Below are 13647 nucleotides of genomic sequence, written 5' to 3'. Positions count from 1 at the left end.
ATGACTATAATGACAGTGTTCGGCAACTCTGACAAAAACACCTCAGAAGTGGAAAAAAAAATCCCTAAAACGCAGCAGTCAAGAAAGCTGATGCACACTCTCCAACAAACACAGCATGACTAATCCCTCCTCACAAATGACAAGGCCGAGTCATCTCACACACAATGAATGGTATCCCTCTAACTGACTTCAAAGCGAAGCATTTGCCACAACACGGACTTGAGTGATGGAACCGCATTCCTGTCGGTGACGCACAGGGTTAACTAAACAAGCAATTTCAGCGCGGCAGCATTTGCTAAAAAAGCTTGATGGGGCCAGCTAAGCTCCAGTGATTGGCCTTTGTGTGAGAAAGTGACCACTTAAGTGCTGCGCAGCCCCTCCTCAGTGTGTTTGTAGGCATAAGCACTTCCTCTGACTTTTTGCCTGCTCGCGCTGTCTGTTTGTGTGTTTCCTAGAGAATGTGGTGCTGTGTGTGTAGAGTACATGCTCACTGGTGCATTTGCGGCGGTATTTCTGTGGCGTGCATTTTTGCGAAAGCGTACATGTGTGTTGCCTTGATGAATTGTGGTGCTGAGAAGTGTGTTTGCATCATTTCATACAAGGTTTTTTATGCCCCATGTTTCAAATTACTGCAGTTAAGCAGCTTTTGAAAGCGAGAGTATTCACAGATGCACAGACCCATTCCCCGACCCAAATAGTGTCCACAAATATATATAAGATAATGTGTTATTTTCTTATTTTAAGCTAATGCCCCTTATATTCTTGAACTTATTGTCTTACCACTTTTTACATCTTTTGTACTAGCAAATGCATGATTCTTAACCTGCAGTCTTCACTTACCATGTTACACCTACGATCTCAATCCAACTGCTTTCTCTGTGTTGCTGATGACAAAAATAAGGCCAAAATCTCCTGAAGGATTTCCCCAAAAAGGAGTGAAGATGTCTGAAGTACAGGCCTGGCAGAGCTAACCGGAAAAGATACCCAAATGTTTGCTGATGTCTTTAGGCCAGAGACCTCTCAGTCAGTCAATACCTGCAAAAGGATTATGGCACCAAAAATCAAACGCCACCACAGTGATCCAGACTGAAGTATCTCAACAACTATTAGATGATGTGGATTAAATGTAGACATGCGCCCCCTCCAAGGATAAATTGTTATCGCTTTATTGATCCACTGATTTTTCCTCTAGTGCCTCCATCTGGTCATTCATTTGCTCAATACTTTGGTTTACAAAACTAAGGACATCCCTGTCAGCCTCAGCTGTACTTTGTGTTTTGAGCTAATTAGAAAATGTTTGCTTGCTAAACTTAGATAGCGGACATGGTAAACATTACCATGGCAGCATTAACATTAACATTAAGCTCAAAGCACCGCTGTTCAAGTACAGCATCACAGAGCCGCTGTAGTGTGTCTGTAGACTCAATGGCAAGTTCACGCTGCAACACTTCGACATGAAACGCTTACTCACAAAAACGCATTACATCGTTGATGTTGGTGTTGGCATGCGTGTTCACATAATGACCTGTTTCCACACAAATCAGTCCCTGTGTTACAGTATGTGTTATGTTTATTCATGCGAACCTCTAACAACCTAGGTGCAACAACAACTTTCGTCTGTGTTTCAAACACAGCACACACACACACACACACACACACACACACACACACACACACACACACACACACACAGGTGCAGGCAACCTAAATTTAACTTTTTTCTTTAAATAAATAAGGCATTGCTGTACACAGCGGGGACTGCTGTGGTGCCTTCCTGTGAAAGCTGCTCATCCAGCACTTACACCCAATAAGTTTCACCTGCTCCATTCCCATAACTCATCCTCGTTAAGGTCGTAGTCTGAGTGAGTCCTCACACAAGTGAACGGCACAAAATGAATACTTTGATATCGATCCATAGAGTAAAAAAATTGTTGGACCTAATGTTGAAATTGTGATAAGTCACAGTGTTTGCTGGATGTGTGTGATGTTCGTTTTTCCGAGTTTTAGTTCTTCTTGTTTCTGTAATGAATGCGACAAAAAGCCTGCCTGGTTCTCTGACCTGTAGTTAAAGTAAATGTCCTTCTTGCCTACAGATTTGCTGCCACTGGTTCCTGGGAGGGGAGTCCCACTGGTGGCCCATTATTATTTTATGAATCCCCTAGCTGAGACAAGACACAGTTACAACATAATAAACATGTGCACACAGAGTGATGCATTTTTACACACTTTGTATAAGCTATTTACATCATTTTCACTGTGTACACAGGGTTTTATTTAACATATATGGTGCTCTGCTTCCTTCCCTTAAAGGCTACTTAAATCTTTCCGGTGTGTGTGTGTCTGTGTGTGTGTGTGTGAGAGAGAGAGAGAGAGAGAGAGAGAGAGAGAGAGAGAGAGAGAGAGAGAGAGAGAGAGAGAGAGAGAGAGAGAGAGAGAGAGAGAGAGAGAGAGAGAGAGAGAGAGAGCAAGAGATGCGTTCATTGTCAGTGAAGGGCGAGTCCTTCAGCAGACGGGGTCAGTGCTCTAATCTGAGGAGGTGATGATATTGTGAGGATATTTAATGAGAGGATAAAAGCAAATGCGAGAGGGGGGGATGAGTATTAGCCTTCTTAGATATCATTAAACATTAACACTGTCAGGGGGCTGGAGCACACAGGGGTCCTTTTCATTGACTTTCATGCTGTGTGCTAATAGAGTTTCACCTCTGGGGACCTTCAACACCCCCAACCCGGCCCTCGGTGCACACGCTGAAGCTCAGAGCCGATCAGATCGCCGCCTCGCGTCTGAGGATGAGCTTAATGTGTGTGTGTGTGTGTGTGTGTGTGTGTGTGTGTGTCTGTGTGTGTGTGTGTGAGTTGTGGATTATGTGAGGTCATGCACTCTCTTTCTGTCTTTTGCTCACGATGTCTGACATACGCATATTAGAACTATTGTAAAACTATTAAAAGCCCCTGAGGGGAGTAGCATATATTAACCCAGGACTTAATCCTGAAAAGCACTTCAGATACTTTCCTACATAATGTCATTCGTGTGCGCATTTCCAGAGTGATGCTTTCATTTTAAATATTTAACAAATTACTTTTGCTCTTATTTCAAGTATTGGTTCGTTTTAGACTAAAGACAGGGAAACAGTGTAATTCTCATACTAGTTCTACTATGGAGAAGCCTGTTCATGTTCCCTTATTAAGAATGCAGTTCGGTACGGCTGCAGCGATTATTTTTTTATGATCTATCAATCTGCTGGTTCTTTTCTCAATTCATCCTTTCACCTAATGCCACAAATGCCGATCGCAGTTTGCCAAAGCCCAAATTGATGTCACTCAATTGCTTGTTCTCCTCAACAGCTATATATACGTCAAAGCTTAAGACTGTTCAATTCCCTAATTAATAGGACGTACATAAACAATAATCGACTCTCAAAACGGTTGCCAATTATTTTTCCGTGGATTTACCGAACTGATCAATAGACAAATTATTCAGCTTTACTCATCACGTGTTGTTAATAAGCAGTTGCACTTTACTGTTATCACTTATAGACTTATTCAAATCTTACTGAATAGTGTTTGTCAATGAAGCACCAACAGAGGGCAGTGGTACCCTTCGAAACAGACAAGGCCTGGCAGCGCACACTACCTCAAACCCTGCATGTGTACGTGTGTGTGTGTGTGTGTGTGTGTGTGTGTGTGTGTGTATTTATTGTATACAGCTGGGTGTGGCTGTGGTTGAAAGAGACTCTGTGGCATTTAGGCAGATGGAGATGGAAGGAGCTGTTGCTGTGATGTGAAGTTGCTAACACCAAAAATTAATAAATGGATCTCATTCACAGGAATTCCTCGCCTCTCCTCTCCTCTCCCCCGGAGCGCTGTCTGTCAACAACTCAACTGCACATTGTAAGAAACATTAGCACGACTTGCACTGATGAATTATTCAGTAAATTTGCTTGTATTCAAAACCCTTCATGCCTTCGCTTCACTCAGTATGATAACGTAATGATCCACTCCGACAGCAGAGGGGGGATAGCGTGCTTTCACTTATTCAGTATTGGCTATAAAGCAGTGTTGTCCTTTCTCCAACAGATCCGCTGAATCCACTTCAACAATTAGTTTGATCTAATCCCTTTCTGCTGGGCCAGCGCAGCAAAGTAAGTGGTCATGTTGAATTTGATTCTAAAGATCTCTCATTTTTTTTTTTAAAAAGGTATACGTCCTGGACTTTAATGCTCTTCACCCTCAGCTTCTACTTGTAAAATATTTCAAAACCCATGCAGGTCCGCTGAATTACTGAGCACATTTATCTACAGTGGATATAAAAAGTCTACACATGAAAAGTGAAATTGAATCTTCCAAAACAAGCAAAAATCCAGAGAAAAAAACACATTTTGTATTCATTACAACAGCAAGTCTTTGTGAATAAGTCTAGAGTTTGGAATTTCATCCCACTCAATGTTCAAGTTATTACTTTTTTTTGATGGATGGTGGGGTAGAGGGGGGGGGGATGACATGTCACAAAGATCACTGCGGTTGGAAGGCATGCTGTAAACACTCCGCTACCAAGACACTCAACAGCATCATATTGTAGGTTTTAGATTTTGTTAGATTCCCTGCTGATCCGGCTGATACCTGACTTGTGACCCCGTCACGTGACTGCACTTGTTACCAATCATGTTTTCATCTCTTAACCCTGTGATCTGTTTAGGCCCATCAGCCAGACGTCTGGTCTCCCCATTCTGCTGAAAGGCTGCCAGCCACAGGTCACATGACCTGGAAGAAAAAACCTGGGAGACTTTTGGGATCCCTCTTCGGTGAGACACACCTTCTTGATGTTATTGCATGCACACAGTATGAGTTAACATGACTGACGGGTTGCTCCATTCTGACTGAAAGGCGGTGGTTGTTTTGGACAGTCTCGGTTTTCTTCAAAATGTGTTGATCCTGTGCAGAAACACAGGAAAAACAAAACAAACTGTGCAGTGATACTTCAATACAGTTTTTAAAGCGATTTTGCGGTTCCACTTCATTTTGAAGAATTATCTTGATACTCACAAACCTGATAAAAGACATTTCTTAACCTCTGATTCAACCTTCGTGTCTATCATTTTTCTTTGGGCTTCAGCATGGGCTGGTTATCAACCTGAAGGGAAGTCCAAAGGCTGATGAACTGATCTGTGTGCGTGTGAGACCACATTGCTCTGGTGCCCTGTATATGCCCTGGGAACACAGCACCCAGCGCACATCTGGTGAGTGACGACAAACATTTGATCCATCAAAGGTAAATTGAGTGTGCATATTTCCCCCCATTACAGAGAGGTTTAAGCAAGCAGGTGCCCTTGCTTTGAAGTTTTAGACTGGAGGATGGAGTGCTGAACTCAAGGCAAGGTTTACTAGCAGCAATGATACAACGTTGAAAAGAGATGTTTAATGTCTACACATCAAATAGTCACTGATCATTTCTTTATATATTCTTTATCTTCCTCTTTTATTTTCTGCATGTTGGATAAAAGTTACAAATATACTTCTCTGTCACTTCATCTCTGTGACACATTGTCATTTCAACACAATCTCCCATGAGCTTTAGTGGTTTGCGTAAACATAACAGTAATATGAACGCTTTTTCCGAACTTGGCTGCAGAACATGAAACCATAACCCAACCAACTTGACACAGCAAACTACGTTATGGCAAAACCAAGGAATATGGCTGCTAACCAATGTAATAATTCATGTAAACATTGCAGTCTTCATAAAGTATAGTCAAAAATAAAAAGTAAATAGGTATCAGAGAAAAGTTGAAAGTTGAACGGTTGCCTGGTGTGTTTCGCAGTAAGCATCTTTTAAGACTATAGCCATGGCTGCCTGGTTGAACCAGCATATCACAATGACAGTAAGAAGGAGAAGATGCTATGCACGGTTCAGGATTCAGCCTTCTTTTAGAGCAGGAGACAGAAAAAAAAACTAACTTTCTGCCAGTTTTCTGTATTTCAGTGGAGACATAATTACTGCAGCGGCAAAGTGAAAGAAGGGGCCTATAACGGAAGTGACAGGTAGTGTTGGAATGCAAGCAGGCATTTCTCCTGCAGATAGCAGAGGTTCAAAAACTAGAAGGCATTTTTATCAGCCTTTTTTTTTTTTCAGCCCATTCTTGGAAGGTTAGACTGAATTGTGTGTTGATGAATGAAAGCCGTTGGTGACCTCGGTCACAGGCCTGAATGCACGAACCTTCAGATTCATTTATTAATCATTTCAGGATATGTCATTGTGAAGTCTATCACCAGATTGGGCTGCCCTTTTTGTTGAGCAAAAGTGCATTTGACTTCTTTAAACTGTGGAGTGTGGGGAGGAATTCCTTAAGGCGGACGTTACCCTTTGCCAATGTAACAGCTTTTTAATTTGCTCCAGGTGTCAGAAGTTACCAAGGAAAGGCAATACTGTCAGGTTTGAAAATAGCACATCAACATCAAGTCCTAAATTATTTGACACAAAGCCATGAGGGAAAAACCAATGAAATGTTCGGTGTCAAACATTTAATTTCCTGCATTCTGGTGAAGTTCTCTGCACCAAATTATGGTGAAAATGTCTTTATCTATGTAAAGGAAAACATAAAATTCACCTGGCATGGTGACAATTCAAATAGGAAAAATATAATTGAATACAATGCAATAAGTTTATCAGGAATTCTGCTTATCCCTCCTGATTCAACACATGCAGGCATTAATTACTCCTCTCTTCTCTTGTTGTGTCTTCTTTACTGTCTAAAACTTTCACTGAAACATCCCAAAAAATATTTTGAAAAAGGTGTTGCGCTCCAGGAAGTTCAATGCTAACGTAGTAGGAAGTTTGAATTGTGATGTTTCACTTTAATACATAATGGACAATTAGTGTGGTTAGTATGGGTTATGTGATAGTGGAATTCATGTCCACAGTACTTAACCATGATGGTAGATTTTCATGGTCCCAGTTCACGTCATGTTTTCACCAGTGACTGATGACAAAGACCTGGTTGATATGACATGTTTACATCTTATTTCCCAACATTAAGACTTGCATGCACCGTTATGGTGCATACCACAATTACGAATGCACCGTTAAACAAACGACCAGTGCAGTAAGGATCAAGGGATACCAAGACCTGTCAAGGACACACCTCCATATTTGGGCAGGTATATTAATTGTCTGCCAATATTTGGTAGAACCATTGGGACAGGACAGCATTATGACATTCAGCCTTGACATATTGACTAACTTTCAAAGAGGCAGGAGGCGAACTGGAACAAAGTTTTAAACCCCTTTTGAGGGATTCATCCATGTGACTGAAATGTTAAGTTAGTTTACTCTGTAGGAATCTAAAGCTTATCAACAATAACAACAGAGGCTTGCTGAGTTAGGCTACATGTACAAGACTGTGTACAAAACTGAACTTTTCTTATTACTCATATTTCATATTATCGCCAAATTTTCAGTTATAAATAATTCTGTTGTGTTATAAGGGAATGCATAATCATTTCAGATGACATGCTATACATATAAAGCATTTCTTACACCTTTTTAACATTTATCAAAGATGGAAAGTCAGCTTGGTCACTGAGCATTACTAATAATTATATTGCATTGCTCGCTATACATGATTTTCCACATCACAGTGGAGCCCATATCTCTATCCCGGTGATTGATATTGCTTAGCTTCAACTCTGTCTTTGAAGAGTTCATGTAAGCTTTCTGTCCACCATACTTAATTCATTTGAGAGCAAAAACATCCAAGACAGTGAGGGGGAAGGAAGGACGTAGAAGTGTACAAGTTTCCTTCTAAGTTTCTCTGCATGGACATGACGGTCTGTCTGTTTCTTATTCAAATCCTTTGAGCATGTTTGTACGTGTCTGCGCATACACATCTGTGTGTGTTTTGACTTTTAAATACTTGTAGCGAAGCTTTATAGATTGATCCTCAGAAAAAAATATTTAAAAAAAATATCAAAGCTGGCTCCCACTACAGAACACTGCTTTGGACTGATAGCAACCAAGTCAGCAGATACTGGCTTCCTTTAACCCAGAAGAAAACACTGTGCTCGTGTTACCTCTGGCCATAATATGGCTTCAACCCAACGCTCCAATCGGACGCAGGATACGCGAGGCCGCCATCATGCATATGCAAATGCATAGTTCATTGATTGGCTTCATTTCATATATAGTGCGTCATAATTTTAATTGATTTATAGTTCTTTTGCTTTTGCAGATTGTTTTTGTGATTCCAAGTAAAATATCGTTTTGCCCTAAATGCTCAGGCACAACCACGGATATTGATTACCTTTGATTTCATAACCATACTGATATTTGTTCTTTCAATATTCACACAAATGAGGATAATAGAAATAGCCTTACCTCAGAAAACATCTTTCCTAAGCGCAGTAGGATCTCAGTTGTGGCTGACAATGCTTGTGGACTTAATTGTGATCAAGATTATATCAGATCAACTAGAACGGCTCTCAAAGAGTGCAGACCTCCGCCAAGGCCATGGCCTATCTCACAACCTTAATGTTGAGATGGCACACTGATTAACAAGGACATTTACATATTTATTCAAATCACATTTATATATAATGGCATAGACATGGGCACAGAGAGAGGTTTTGTGGGTGTTGTTCATGGATGGGAGGGTTATGTAATTCACTGTCTTTTCCCAGACCACCTAATTAGACATCATCAAAATGGATTCATAATAAATCAATCAAGGACATCCACAGAGTATACGGTATAAAAAGGATGTACAATCTAGTAACCAACGGGAGCAATTACAAAGTGTGTAACGCACACACACACACACACACACACACACACACACACACACACACACACACACAGACACACACACACACACACACACACACACACACACACTGAGACCTGATTAATCTACCCTCTACAGTAGTAGATGCTGTTCCTAAACAACTTTGTATGCACTAAAATGTCATAGTGCAATTTTGCATCCCGCTTCAGCACTTATCCCCAAACTGGCCGAGGACGAGCACTTAAGCAATGCAATAAAGATAAATATTAATGAGCTGGTTGAAATTTGCTTTCATGACATGATCCCAGTGTCTTAAATCTTGCAAAGGGGTTTCCCAAGCTCCATATGCCAGCTAAACAGCTGCCTACTCACCTCTGTCTGATTGGCTAATTCTACAACTGAATGACTTGTGATTTTGGCTGTTCTATAATGTTGCTTTAAGAGGCATTGGTTCAAGCACCATGAGGTAGTTTGTGTTGGAAATATGCTTGATTTCTGCTTTTAAGAATGAACAGTGTCATCATTACTGTTAACTATGCAGAATCTTTATGACTGGACAAAACAAATTCACGTACACTGTGATATTGACTAAACTGAGCAGATGTTTTTCAATGAGCATCTGTTTTAAATCTCTTAGATTTGATTCGGTTACATCTACCCTCTGGCCACTTGTCTCTGATCTGACTAAAGTTCCACCCACATCAGCTGCTTGACACGTGTCAAACGATGCCCACAGCCCAGACTGGATGCGTCATGAAGGCAGAAGGAGTAGTGACACAGTAGCGGGGATTGTTTCAAATCCGGGAGCAAATGTGATAATTCTGCTGCTTTTCTTGAAAGCTGACGGATGTCATTGAGGATTGACAGACGCCACCGGTGTGGGCTTACATAGAAAATGGATGTGGATGTTTTGACGGACGTCATCCGCTGGTGTATGTTGCCCCTTAATTCATTGTCAAAACATCTAACGAGTCTAACAAAGAGAGACGTCAGGACATTGATCCATGACTTTGTGAAAAAAGAAAAAAAGACATTGTCAGTCCACATGTTGGACAGTCTGTTGAGTAGAGTATAAGTATTTTAAGTGCATACAATCACATTGGGTTCCCAATTGAATAGTCTTTTGTTCTGACAAATTATATCTTCAGACTGATCAACGTAGCACAGTTGTCGTTTTGAGCTAAATTAACTTGTCTTATTTTGTTATTGCAATGTGCTTTTTTTTTCTTCTTTTGGCTGTGAGTGACAGATAGGCATGATGACAGGATGTGTTGCTTCACATCATGTACGCAACTGGACAAGACACACTAAAGGACTGACCACTGTCTGGACTGCTGCTGACAAGTTGGTTTCAGTCAGATAATAGACGAGCAAAGCAATCTAGGCCCGCTTTAGTCACATAGTTATTGAAATGAATTTCTGCCACTGGGATGTGTACTTGGCCAAAATGAGGAACTGAACTGATTATTTCAAAAACTGTTTTCTTATCAGTCGCCAGGAATTAATTCATCCAGAGAAACCTGCACTTTGTGTTGCTTCCTTCCATCCTTCCTTCCTTTAGTCTTCTTTCATTTCAAGCATCACAGTCCAGTCCGACTCACAAACATGATGTGACATGATTCTGGATTTTGTAGTTTACATTTTTCAAACATTTATGTACTGCTCCAATTTGAAGCTGCCAACGTGGCTTTAAAATGGATGCTGAAAGGGGCAGAGGCTGTCACTTACTTTGCTTTTTGAGTACTCTATCTCCCAAAGCAGCATTTCTTTTCAATGTATCATTAGAAAAAAGAAAGAAAAAAGACTCTACAAATGCAAACTTCATTTAAACTTGTTAGAGCTCACTTTGATGAAATGAATAACCTTACTAATATGCAATAAATAAAGCTACAGAATGAGTTGGTATTATTCAGCATGCCCTGTAATGTCCACACATGGAGATAATGATAACAGAGATCCGTATATTGCGTGTGATGGGGACAGGTGTGTGTGTGTGTGTGTGTGTGTGTGTGTGTGTGTGTGTGTGTGTGTGTAAAAATGATTAGATATTCATCCTGCAGTGCTAGCTGTTTGCCAATAAAATGATTTGCTTCGGGGCATTCAGTCTGAAATAAATCACTTCCTGACCTGATTTAAAGGGCCAATGTGTAGCATTTCGGGGGATCTATTGGCAAAAATTTCATAAAATATGAAAATATTTCTCTTCACGTTTATTTCTCACAGGGAGGTTAAAAAGATTAATTTCCACCACAATAAGTATGTTTTCTTAAGTGTATAATAACCTGAGAATAAGAGTTGTTGTGTTTTTGTGACCTTAGACTATCCACAATTAAAATACTTCATGGTTCAAAATCATGTGTTATGCAAAGGAGGTGATTATTTAGCCTTAAAACATTGTTAACAAAGAAAACGAGTGAAATCCGAACAGCGCACTTCAGCAAAAGTTTTCAAGGTAAAAACAATCAAAAGCTCTGGATGTGGAAGAAACCAATTGTGAGCAGTAATATTGTCGACTATATGATATTTCCCTTTGTCTCCACCGACACTGCTGTCTGATGTAAACAAGAAGACAGTCTCAAAGCCTTCGAAACCTTTTCATTAAGGAAATGTGCCATAAAAGGAAAAGAATGTACAGTAGATCGCAAGCGGTTTGGTCACGGAAGACATTTGCTAAAGAGCTCTGTTGAACAGCCTGCCGTGAAGGAATACTCAAACACTTTGTTTTGAGACAGGATTTAATAGGTATATGGCTTGTGGAGGTGGGATGTGATTAGAGAGTTCAGACAGTGCTGTGGGCGCTTGAGCTAAGAAGGATGGTGCTCTAGTAAGTCATTTTATTTTGGGCTCAAGACTTGCAACGTGTTTGTCTTTGTTCTTACTGCTGATATCATCTATTAAGTGTAAACCCATCGTTATATGTGTGCAATTCATCTCGGAATGAAGTCAGGAAAAGATGTTTGATTGCGAATGAAATTAGATTCCCTGCCTGAAGGTCGTTTGTTATCCGCTGAACAATACCTCGCCTCTTAAGTCAGTTGTCCCACTTAATTGTTAAGCCATATCACATCTGATAAAACTGCTCCTGTTCAGTTTTTAATAGACCTTATTGCCTCTTCTCCATCCATCCGTGTGCAGACTCATTATGATTTTTGGTAGTGATTGAGTGACGTCTTCGCAGCCTCACTTTAGTAACCTGAAGTTAAACAAGAACAATCCAATGTTGGGGAGAAAGTAATCCATTTAAGATTAAAGTGACCTCTCTTCCTTATATCTATTTGTACTCGACGCTTGGCACTGGCTTTCAGAAGAAAACCTTGTAAAGATACACTTTTGGAAAACACATCCGTGGACATATCTCACTGTGATTATTACTGCACAGGACCTTTTCATCCTGTCTGAAAAGTTCATGGTTCAGGTGGACTCTGTATTCACTGTATATGGAAAGATAATGGCTTTAACCCGAGAGGTCATTGGAGTGGGGACCATGTAAGCCATGTTAATTTACAATAATAATACCAAGACTCAAAGGACCATGGTTTACTGAGGTCATGAAGGGGCACAGCACACAAATACTTTAACAGTGCTCCACAGTTACACAAGCAGCTCCTATAGTGTCTAAGAAACATCGTCAGCTTTTATGTGAATGTCCAATCAGTACTGATGGTAAATGTAGGCCACTGAAGAAAATAATTCCCCAGTGCCTTCTGTATTGATGGTTAAAGCTGATTTGTCCAGTTCGCAGATGCATTGTGCGCGAGTTTGCTATGTTACACAAGCTCTCTTTTAGTCTGATAAATAAACAAAATAAACTCTCCAGCACACCTCTGTCCGAGTGAGGAGGAAAACATTCATGCATAGTAACGCACACACGGCTCGCTCTCTTTGGGTTGTCATCGGCTCCAGCGTCCAGCAAAAACTGCCCACGTCGGCATTCTTTACAGCTGAATGACTCTGTTACTGTTGGCATCAGAGGGCAATTTGAGCAAAGGCACCACCAGTCAGTCGGTGTTTGGTCTCGGTAGTTTAGGTTCTGGAGGGTCGCTGCATCCTCGAGCAGCCTCTCGTCAACTGAATAACAGAATCAGCCAAAGCAATGTAGAATGAACAGTGTAAAAAATCCTTGTCCATCCTCTGCATTCATATTTTGAGATGCCATTTTCGCTGTTGGAAACATAACTAGTTTGCAATACAAGCGAAGAGAACAAGGACGTTTTTGAGCCCCATAGCTACGAAAGTTGAAGTAGTAGCACTCTGTAGTTCTTCCCTTCCACCAACGACATCACTGTCACGCCACTGGATGAAGGAAGAACAGCTAGCTGCATTTCCCCTAAAATATGTTTCAGTGTTAGAGTAAGATGTTGTTTCAATTAACACATGTTTCAGTAGCCTATGGCTATTTATGTTATGCCCTTTTAGTAAAACAACATTTTATACATATTTTTTTCTCTCACTATTTGCTGAGAGATTGCAGAGGGAGGGTTTAATCACTCTGGACTTAACAGTGCCTAACACTGCTAAAAAGCCCATAGGCAAGGGCATTAAGGTGTAGAAAGAGAAGCCCCTTTCTGTGTCTGCATGTTTATCACACAGCTGCAGCAAGAAGTTAAAGACACACACACACACACACACACACACACACACACACACACACACACACACGGTGCAGAACACCTCAGATCTTTTGTAGAATGAAACCTTCATTCAAAACCATAACAATAACTACAATTAAAGGTCTGGGTTGGATTTTTGAGGGATATTGTTAGTGTCAATTACATGTATATATATATTGACTATACACAACACATGAGACCAGCACTTACTGCACACTGATGAATATTTATTTCTCAATAAGTATCGATGAATTTCCTTAG

The 13647-nt window shown here is 40.6% G+C and overlaps 1 protein-coding gene across 4 annotated transcripts in view; it reads left to right on the top strand.

Annotated features, from left to right (window-relative positions):
- The window catches only part of pcbp3 (poly(rC) binding protein 3), a 64073-nt gene that overhangs the window by 21243 nt on the left and 29183 nt on the right, over window positions 1–13647 (top strand). For all 4 annotated transcript variants that reach the window (XM_068705147.1, XM_068705145.1, XM_068705146.1 and 1 more), the window contains exons 2-5: window positions 3827–3890; window positions 4077–4141; window positions 4696–4801; window positions 5113–5236. The gene's annotated coding sequence lies outside the window, so the exon portion shown is untranslated. The remainder of the gene's footprint in view (window positions 1–3826; window positions 3891–4076; window positions 4142–4695; window positions 4802–5112; window positions 5237–13647) is intronic.

The sequence above is a fragment of the Cebidichthys violaceus genome, unplaced genomic scaffold (genome assembly GCF_023349555.1).
Source record: "Cebidichthys violaceus isolate CVI_PGR_0920_01 unplaced genomic scaffold, fCebVio1.0.p SCAF_11, whole genome shotgun sequence".
NCBI classification, from domain to species: domain Eukaryota; kingdom Metazoa; phylum Chordata; class Actinopteri; order Perciformes; family Stichaeidae; genus Cebidichthys; species Cebidichthys violaceus.
Note: the sequence above shows the minus strand (reverse complement) of the source record. Positions and strands in the feature narration are given on the sequence as shown.